A 9,609-nucleotide genomic window follows, 5' to 3' on the forward strand; every position below is an offset into this window, starting at 1 on the left:
GATTGGTGCTGGAAGAGAGAGATTGCCAGGGACTATGAAGATGTCTAGGGATGCATAGCCTATGGTACAAGTTCCAGTCCAGTCAGTGGGGAGGCACTGGTGAACTGGCAGGCCACAAATATAGTAAGTTCCTTGGGTTTTAAGATAAGTAGAGATGTAAAAATGAAACAAGGGGGTGAGGACAGCTCCAAGAAATGCCAAGGCTGCCAACACACCCAGGTAGCTGGTGGCTATAGTCATGCCTGCTAAGACTTATGTGCATGGGCTTTGGTTCTGTTTAGTTCCCTTGGTTTTATTTTCCTAAAAAAGAGAATTTTGAGTCTGGTCCAATAGAACCCATTCTTCTGTAGAACTGAAATTGGTAATTTGCAGGCATTGGTTGTGTCAGCAGGCCGGAACCAGAAATTTTGAATACTGCAGGAGCTTGGGTGTCCCTGGCAAAACTGGGTGGATTTATCCAGCAAAGTTCCCATAGGAAAGGTAATATTTGAAGGTTTGGGGAATCTTGTGTGATGGTAGAATTAGTTGTGGGTGTACGTTTGGCAAGTTCGTTGGTTAGGATCTACAGTGAGAGTAAGATTGCTAACTGTACTGGAAAGAGCCCCAACATCCATTCCATTTTTCTTATTGGCCATAACGCAAATAGGGGCTAGTCCCATTAAAGTGATATTAGAAAAGATGGATCCAAAATTGGGAGGTTCTTTGCAGATATCAAGGAAATCTTGCTTTACTTTTGCAAGAAGGCTATTTGCAGGCCCAAACATCTCTGATTAACCTCCCATTGATAGAAAATATGCAGTTCTGCCTTTATACTTGTCCAATCTCTTGGTGAGGCTGAATAAGCTCTCCCTGCTGTTTTAGCAGAAGAGCTGGTACATAAGCAGCAATTGGTGGAGTAAGGGGATCCTGTGCTTTGGAGCAGTTACTGAGCTTTTTCCAATAATGGGAAATCAGGATGGTAGTGTCCTGCTAGTAAATGGGTGAGACTGAGAACCAACAGGAGCAGGCCCATAGCAACCTAAGGTGACTGTGAAGAGAGAAACTGGTCACAAAGAAAGCTGCCACTGGAATGCCTAGTGGTGTACAAGTTAGGGTTAAAATAGTGATAATAATCAGAGCAATTGCGAGTAAGATTTCTAATATTAAGATCATCTTACTCTGAAGAGAAAGGATGTTGAGGGGCATTACTTATCTTTTCACTTAAAGAGGAATCACAGATTTTCCAGTGCCTCGCAAGTGTGTTCTGGAGCTGAGGGCATTGCTTCCAGATCTGGTGTTTTGGAGCCTGTCCATGGCTTCACTCAGGTATGATGTATCCAACTGACAATCTCTGATACTTTAATGGCTCTAAGGGTGAAGAGGCCCCTTCAGACTGCAGTTAGTTGGGAATTCAGAGTTCCATCCCTCCAAGCTTTAATGAGAACTAGTGAGCCTGGAGGATACAGAGGCTGGTATTTTTCCCCTTCTGATTTTGGCTTTCTTTGTAATCAAAATTCCTGGAAAGCCTGTTGGAAACCTGCTAAAGAAGAGGCACAGTAGGTGATTTTGGCAGTTTTTTCATCTAGCATTAAGTCTGAATATAGGAATGGCCTACCATATAAGGCCTCAAAGGAGATTAATTGCAAGGGAGTCTGAGGGGCAATATGGATCCAAAGGAGGACTAACAGTAAGAGGTCCACCCATGGCTGTGCTGTTTTCTGACAGAGTTTATTGAGTATGTGTTCGAGGGTTTCTTTAGTTCTTTCCACTTTTCCTGAAGATTGTGATCACCAGGCAAAGTGAAGGTACATTTATGCCTACTAAGGGCCCTACTAACCTGTTGACTTACTTGGGAAATAAAGGATGGACCATTGTCACTTTGCAATGCCCTGGGTAGCTCAAACCAGGAAATGCGTTCCTTTAAGAGGAATTTAGTTACCTCCTGTGCCTTCTCAGGCTTTGTGGAGCAGGCTTCTACCCATTTTGTGAAGGTATCTACACAGACCAAGAGGTACTTATACCTGAAGTCTGCAGGGAGATAAGTGAAGTCCATTTGCCAGTCCTCCCCAGGGTAGGTACCTCTCCTCTGGATTGGACTTATTAATGGAGGGGGCTTCCCTCTCTGGGAATTATTTATGGTACATAGGGTATAGGCTTGACAAACCTGTTGAATAGTTTTGTTTAGTCCCTTCCCACTGAACACTTATTTACAAATTTGTCCTAGACTGTCCTTTGCAAGGTGGCAGAAGCTGTAAAAACTCTTAATGACTTTCCATTGGGAGGTTCCATTTTTGGACCCATCTTTTCTAATATCACTTTAATGGGAATAGCCCCATTTGCATTATGGCCAAGAAGAAAAATGGAATAGATGTAGGGGCTCTTCCCAGTACAGTTTGCAGTGTGACTCTCACTGTAGACCCTAACCAACAGACTTACCAAACACACCCACAACCAATTCTGCCATCAACCAAGATTCCCCACACTTTTCCCCATCTACCTGCCAATTTCTTCATCTCTCCTCCAATTTCTCCATCTACCTCCCGATGGAAAGGTTTTCACTGGGAGGCTTTCCACTGGGAGGTAGATGGAAAAAGTCTTCCAATCTGTACCATCCATTGGTTTCTTCTTTATACCCATGTTGGGTGGCCCAATCTATTTCTTCCTTAGTGTATTGGAGAAAGGGCAGTTCACTGGGGAGAGAGAGGAACAAGTCTCCCATAAAGGTATCATTTGACATGGCTGCCTCTTCATCGTTTTTGTCAGCTAACCTATTTCCCCATGTAGTTTCATAGGAGCCCCTGTGATGTCCTTCACAGTGCACAACTGCCACTTCCTGGGGCAAATGAACAGCCTCCAGTAGCTCTAAGATTTGAGGCCCATACTTAATAGGAGCATCCTGAGCTGTTAGGTACCCTCTTTCCTTCCAGATAGCCATGTGGGCATGAAGCACCAAGAAGACATATTTGGAATCTGTATAGATGGTTATTCTTTTTCTTTCCCCTAGTTTTAGGGCTCTGGTTACTGTGATGAATTCAGCTAGTTTCACTGAGGTCCCTGGGGACAGAGCTTTAGTCTCTACAACCTGGTGATGGGACTCTATAGCATACCCTACATATCTAGTTCCATCCCTGACAAAACTACTGCCATCTGAAAACCATATTTTATCTGGATTATCTATGGGCTGATCCTTTAAGTTTTCCCAGCTGGCATAAATTTTGTTAAGAATCTCACAGCATGAATATGTTGAGTTATCATCTCCTGGTAGTGGCAGTAAGAGGGCTGGGTTAATGGTGGAACACTGCTCAACTGTTACCTGTGGGTTTTCCAACAACAAGACTTGGTACTTTAGCATTGTGTTGTCAGTGAGCCATTATGGTCCTTTTAAATTCAATAAAGGGTCTATTTGGTGGGACATTAGGAGCCAGATTGATTGTCCCATTGTGATATTGAAGGCCTCCTCGAGAAGAAGGGCTACTGTACCCACTACCTTGAGGCAATGTGGCCATCATTGTGCTGCTGGGTCTAGGTTCTTTGAAAAGTAATCTACAACATGTTTGGCTGGCCCAAAGGTTTGAGTTAGAACTCCTAGTGCTATACCTTGCCTTTTCAGTGATGAAAAACTGAAATGTTTTGGTTAGTATGGGTAACTCAAGGGCTGGGGCTTGTGAGAGGGCAGTTTTTAACTGCCTAAAGGCTTGCTCCTGATTCTTTTCCGAGAGATTGAGTCCCTATTAGTCCCTTCTTTTAAAGCCTGATATAAGGATTTAATAATTCCACCACATTCCAGTATCCAAAGTCTGCAATATCTTGTGATCCCCAGAAAAGCTCAAAATTGCTTTTGGGTGGTTGGAGTAAGTATTCTAAGGATTGCCTGTATCTATTCTGCAGAAAGCTTGTGTGATTATCCCCAGGTATTGGACTGCTTGTCTTAATAGCTGTGTCTTGGCCTTGGAAATCTTGTACCTTCTGTCTGCAAGGAAATTTAGATGCTGGATTCCTAACTCTCTTGTTGGGGAGCAGATTAACAGGTCATCCACATACTGTAGGAGATCCCCTCCCACATAAAGACTTAGGTCCTGCAAATATCTAGCCAAGGCTTGCCCAAGTCTTTGCTATTGTGAATAGTGCCGCAATAAACATACGTGTGCATGTGTCTTTATAGCAGCATGATTTATACTCCTTTAGGTATATACCCAGTAATGGCTGGGTCAAATGATATTTCTAGTTCTAGATCCCTGAGGAATGGCCACACTGACTTCCACAATGGTTGAACTAGTTTACAGTCCCACCAACAGTGTAAAAGTGTTCCTATTTCCTCCACATCCTCTCCAGCACCTGTTGTTTCCTGACTTTTTAATGATCGCCATTCTAACTGGTGTGAGATGGTATCTCATTGTGGTTTTGGTTTGCAGTTCTCTGATGGCCAGTGATGATGAGCATTTTTTCATGTGTGTTTTGGCTGCATAAATGCCTTCTTTTGAGAAGTGTCTGTTCATGTCCTTCACCCACTTTTTGATGGGGTTGTTTGTTTTTTTCTTGTAAATTTGTTTGAGTTCATTGTAGATTCTGGATATTAGCCCTTTGTCAGATGAGTAGGTTGTGAAAATTTTCTCGCATTTTGTAGGTTGCCTGTTCACTCTGATGGTCGTTTCTCTTGCTGTGCAGAAACTCTTTAGTTTAATTAGATCCCATTTGTGAATTTTGGCTTTTGTTGCCATTGCTTTTGGTGTTTTAGACATGAAGTCCTTTCCCATGCCTATGTCCTGAATGGTATTGCCTAGGTTTTCTTCTAGGGTTTTTATGGTTTTAGGTCTAACATGTAAGTCTTTAATCCATCTTGAATTAATTTTTGTATAAGGTATAAGGAAGGGATCCAGTTTCAGCTTTCTACATATGGCTAGCCAGTTTTCCCAGCACCATTTATTAAATAGGGAATCCTTTTCCCATTGCTTGTTTTTGTCAGGTTTGTCAAAGATCAGATAGTTGTACATATGTGGCATTATTTCTGAGGGCTCTGTTCTGATCCATTGATCTATGTCCCTGTTGTGGTACCAGTACCATGCTGTTTTGGTTACTGTAGCCTTGTAGTATAGTTTGAAGTCAGGTAGCGTGATGCCTCCAGCTTTGTTCTTTTGGCTTAGGATTGACTTGGCGATGTGGACTCTTTTTTGGTTCTGTATGAACTTTAAAGTAGTTTTTTCCAATTCTGTGAAGAAAGTCATTGGTAGCTTGATGGGGATGGCATTGAATCTATAAATTACCTTGGGCAGTATGGCCGTTTTCACGATATTGATTCTTCCAACACATGAGCATGGAATGTTCTTCCATTTGTTTGTATCCTCTTTTATTTCATTGAGCAGTGGTTTGTAGTTCTCCTTGAAGAGGTCTTTCACGTCTCTTGTAAGTTGGATTCCTAGGTATTTGATTGTCTTTGAAGCAATTGTGAATGGGAGTTCACTCATGATTTGGCTCTCTGTTTGTCTGTGATTGGTGTACAAGAATGCTTGTGATTTTTGTACATTGATTTTGTATCCTGAGACTTTGCTGAAGTTGCTAATCAGCTTAAGGAGATTTTGGGCTGAGACAATGGGGTTTTCTAGATATACAATCATATCATCTGCAAACAGGGACAATTTGACTTCCTCTTTTCCTAATTGAATACCCTTTATTTCCTTCTCCTGCCTGATTGCCCCGGCCAGAACTTCTAGCACTATGTTGAATAGGAGTGGTGAGAGAGGGCATCCCTGTCTTGTGCCAGTTTTCAGAGGGAATGCTTCCAGTTTTTGCCCATTCAATATGATATTGGCTGTGGGTTTGTCATAGATAGCTCTTATTATTTTGAGATACGTCTCATCGATACCTAATTTATTGAGAGTTTTTAGCATGAAGGGTTGTTGAATTTTGTCAAAGGCCTTTTCTGCGTCTATTGAGATAATCATGTGGTTTTTGTCTTTGGTTCTGTTTATATGCTGGATTACATTTCTTGATTTGCGTATGTTGAACCAGCCTTGCATCCCAGGGATGAAGCCCACTTGATCATGGTGGATAAGCTTTTTGATGTGCTGCTGGATTCGGTTTGCCAGTATTTTATTGAGGATTTTTGCATCAATGTTCATCAAGGATATTGGTCTGAAATTCTCTTTTTTTGTTGTGTCTCTGCCAGGCTTTGGTATCAGGATGATGCTGGCCTCATAAAATATGTTAGGGAGGATTCCCTCTTTTTCTATCGATTGGAATAGTTTCAGAAGGAATGGTACCAGTTTCTCCTTGTACCTCTGGTAGAATTCGGCTGTGAATCCATCAGGTCCTGGACTCTTTTTGGTTGGTAAGCTATTGATTATTGCCACAATTTCAGAGCCTGTTATTGGTCTATTCAGAGATTCAACTTCTTCCTGGTTTAGTCTTGGGAGGGTGTATTTGTTGAGGAATTTATCCATTTCTTCTAGATTTTCTAGTTTATTTGCATAGTGGTGTTTGTAGTATTCTCTGATGGTAGATTGTATTTCTGTGGGATAAGTGGTGATATCCCCTTTATCATTTTTTATTGCGTCTATTTGATTCTTCTCTCTTTTCTTCTTTATTAGTCTTGCTAGCGGTCTATCAATTTCATTGATCTTTTCAAAAAACCAGCTCCTGGATTCATTAATTTTTTGAAGGGTTTTTTGTGTTTCTATTTCCTTCAGTTCTCCTCTGATTTTAGTTATTTCTTGCCTTCTGCTAGCTTTTGAATGTGTTTGCTCTTGCTTTTTTTGTTCTTTTTAGCATTGGTAAGAATATTAAAAGAGTTACTATATATAACATTTAGAGTTAATGTATGTTATATGACAATGCTATAGAAGTATCTGCTAATTTTTTTAGAACATTTATATTCTCTTTCACATAAGAGATCTCAGATAATTATTCCAAATCAGTGTGAAAATTCTGATACTTCAGGGGACTGAGAACATTCCATTGAGTTGCTTACACTCTATGGGGCATTGTCATTAGCATCCTGATCAAAAGTCGCTCACCATCACATCAGATTCCAGCCATGGAAAGAAGAAAGAGAGTATGAGAAGACACATCAAATATCTTTGGGCCCAATTTGGAAATGGCACAAACTACCTCCCCTGACATTCTATTAATAAGAGAATAGTTACACAATTATAGCTAAGTGAAGGAAGCTGGAAACTTTAGTTTAGCTGGTGGTGTGGTTTAGCTGTGTCCCCACCCAAATCTCATCTTGAATTGTAATCCCTGTAATTCCCAAGTGTCGAGGAAAGGATCAGTGGGAGGTGATTGGCTCATGGGGGCAGTTTCCCCCATGCTGTTCTTGTGACAGTGTGTGAGTTCTCATGAGATCTGATGGTTTTATAAGGCAGTTTTCTCTGCTCTTGTTCACACTCTCTCCTGCTGTCTTGTGAAGAAGGTGCCTGCTTCCCCCTCTGCCATAATTGTAAGTTTCCTGAGGCTTCCCCAGCCATGCAGAACTGTGAGTCAATTAAACCTCTTCCCTTTATAAATTACCCAGTCTTGGGTCTTTCTTTCTTTTCTTTCCTTTCTTTCCCTTTCTTTTCCTTCCTTCCTTCCATTCATTCATTCATTCATTCATTTTGAGACAGAGTCTCACTCTGTCGCCCAGACTGGAGTGCACGGGTGCGATCTCAGCTCACTGCAAACTCTGCCTCCCGGGATCAAGCAATTCTCCTGCCTCAGCCTCCCGAGTAGCTGGGATTACAGGCGCACACCACCACACCCGGCTAATTTTTGTATATTTAGTAGAGACAGGGTTTTACCACTTTTGGCCAGGCTAGTCTTGAACTCCTGACTTCAGGTGATCTGCCCACCTTGACTTCCCAAACTGTTGGGATTACAAACGTGAGCCACTGTGCCCAGCCTCAGGTATGTCTTTATAGCAGTGTGAGAATAGACTAATACAGCTGGGTAGCCTCTTGCCCAGAAAGGAAGAATTTTGGTAGACAGTTAGTACATTCTACCACAGTTCCTTAAACTGACTCGAAAAGAGCTTGGAATGTATTATAATTCTATAACTATTGAGGAAATTAAGTTAGTGAAATAGTGTAAAATATCGTTATATTAAAAGAAACTAAAAAATCAAAACAATGAAAGGTGTATAAACATTGAAATGGATAAATATAGTAGATTCATACAATGAAATATAGACAGCAATTTATCCCACAACTAGAGATACATGCTAACAACATGTATGCATTTTACAAATAATGTTGAGCTAAAGAAAACAAAAACAATTCACGTAGTATGATTTTGTTGTGGGGGAATTCCAAAAGAAGCAAAATCAAACAATGTTGTTTGAAGATGCATGCCTAGGAGGTTAAACTAGAGAGAATAGAAAGGTGATGATTATCATAAGAGTTAGGACATTTGTTGCTTCAGGGAAAGCAGTCAAGGGAAGGTACAGGGGAGGCTTCTGGGTTGTTAGTAATATTATATTTTAACTTGGATGGTGATTTACACTGGTGTTTGTTTTATAACTGTCCTATAGAAGGATATATGTATTTTATACACTCTCAGGTATATATGATATATGTCACTATTTTCTAATGGATATGAGAGAGCAAAGTCAGCTTCAAAAAATAAAAGGCAAGGGTAGGCCTAATAATAAATTAGTTTAGTATTTGTGCAAGAAAAAACAAATAGACCAATTGAACAGAAGAGAGACCTCAGAAAACTACATATTTATATATATGGAATTGATATAAGATAAAGTTAGCCGCACCAGTCAATAGGGAAAGGATGTTTTGTTTAGGAGATGGTATTGGGAGAATTGTCTCACTCTAAGGAAACAAAACTATATCTTATCCAACATCTCTAGATAACTACCTAAGAAAGGTGGACTCTGGATGGGTTAAAGATCTTAAGGTGAAGGATAACTTTTAGTTAATAGAAAACAATAAAGGAGAGTATCTTTATGACCTAAAGAAAGGGAAGAACTTCTGAAACAAAATTTAAAAAGCATTAACCCTAAGACTAAAAAACCTGATTGAATTTGAATAATCAAAATTAAGGATTTCCACTCCTTGAAAAACACCATGGCAAAGATAAACTGACAAAGTATTAGTAAGTAGACTATATTAGGAACTCTTAAAAATAACGAAGTGGGGATAATAACCCCAAGGAATAACAGACAAATGGTGTGAAGAAGCAATTTACAGAAGAGGGGGAAAAATGACACACATGAAAGATGCTCAGAATCCTAGTAATCAGAGACATGCCAATTGAAGCAGCCCTTTTAAATTACTTTATACCTATTAGACTAGCAAAAAATTAAAAGGCTTGATATTGTCAAGTGTTGATGAGGAGGCGGGGATGTAGGGGACCTTATGCATCATTGATGGGAGAGTAGATAGTTGTACTTGTGACAGGTAAGATCCAGAGCTCAAGGAACCACAAGAACTGTAGGCTCCAGAACCACTCCTGCAGCCACAGGCCTCCCTGAAAAATAGATGCTTGCAATATTGCCTCTTTCCTCAATTATTTCTAAATTTTAGTTTTGCTCAAGTCCTGGCTAACTTAGACACAAAATTACATCCTATACTCTGGCTTCAAGGCAGTTGAAGGAATATAGCCTTTAGTTTCTACCTCTGCAGGGCAGGTATGCACACTAGAAGA

Source organism: Symphalangus syndactylus, chromosome 3, assembly GCF_028878055.3.
Source record: "Symphalangus syndactylus isolate Jambi chromosome 3, NHGRI_mSymSyn1-v2.1_pri, whole genome shotgun sequence".
Classification (NCBI taxonomy): Eukaryota; Metazoa; Chordata; class Mammalia; order Primates; family Hylobatidae; genus Symphalangus; species Symphalangus syndactylus.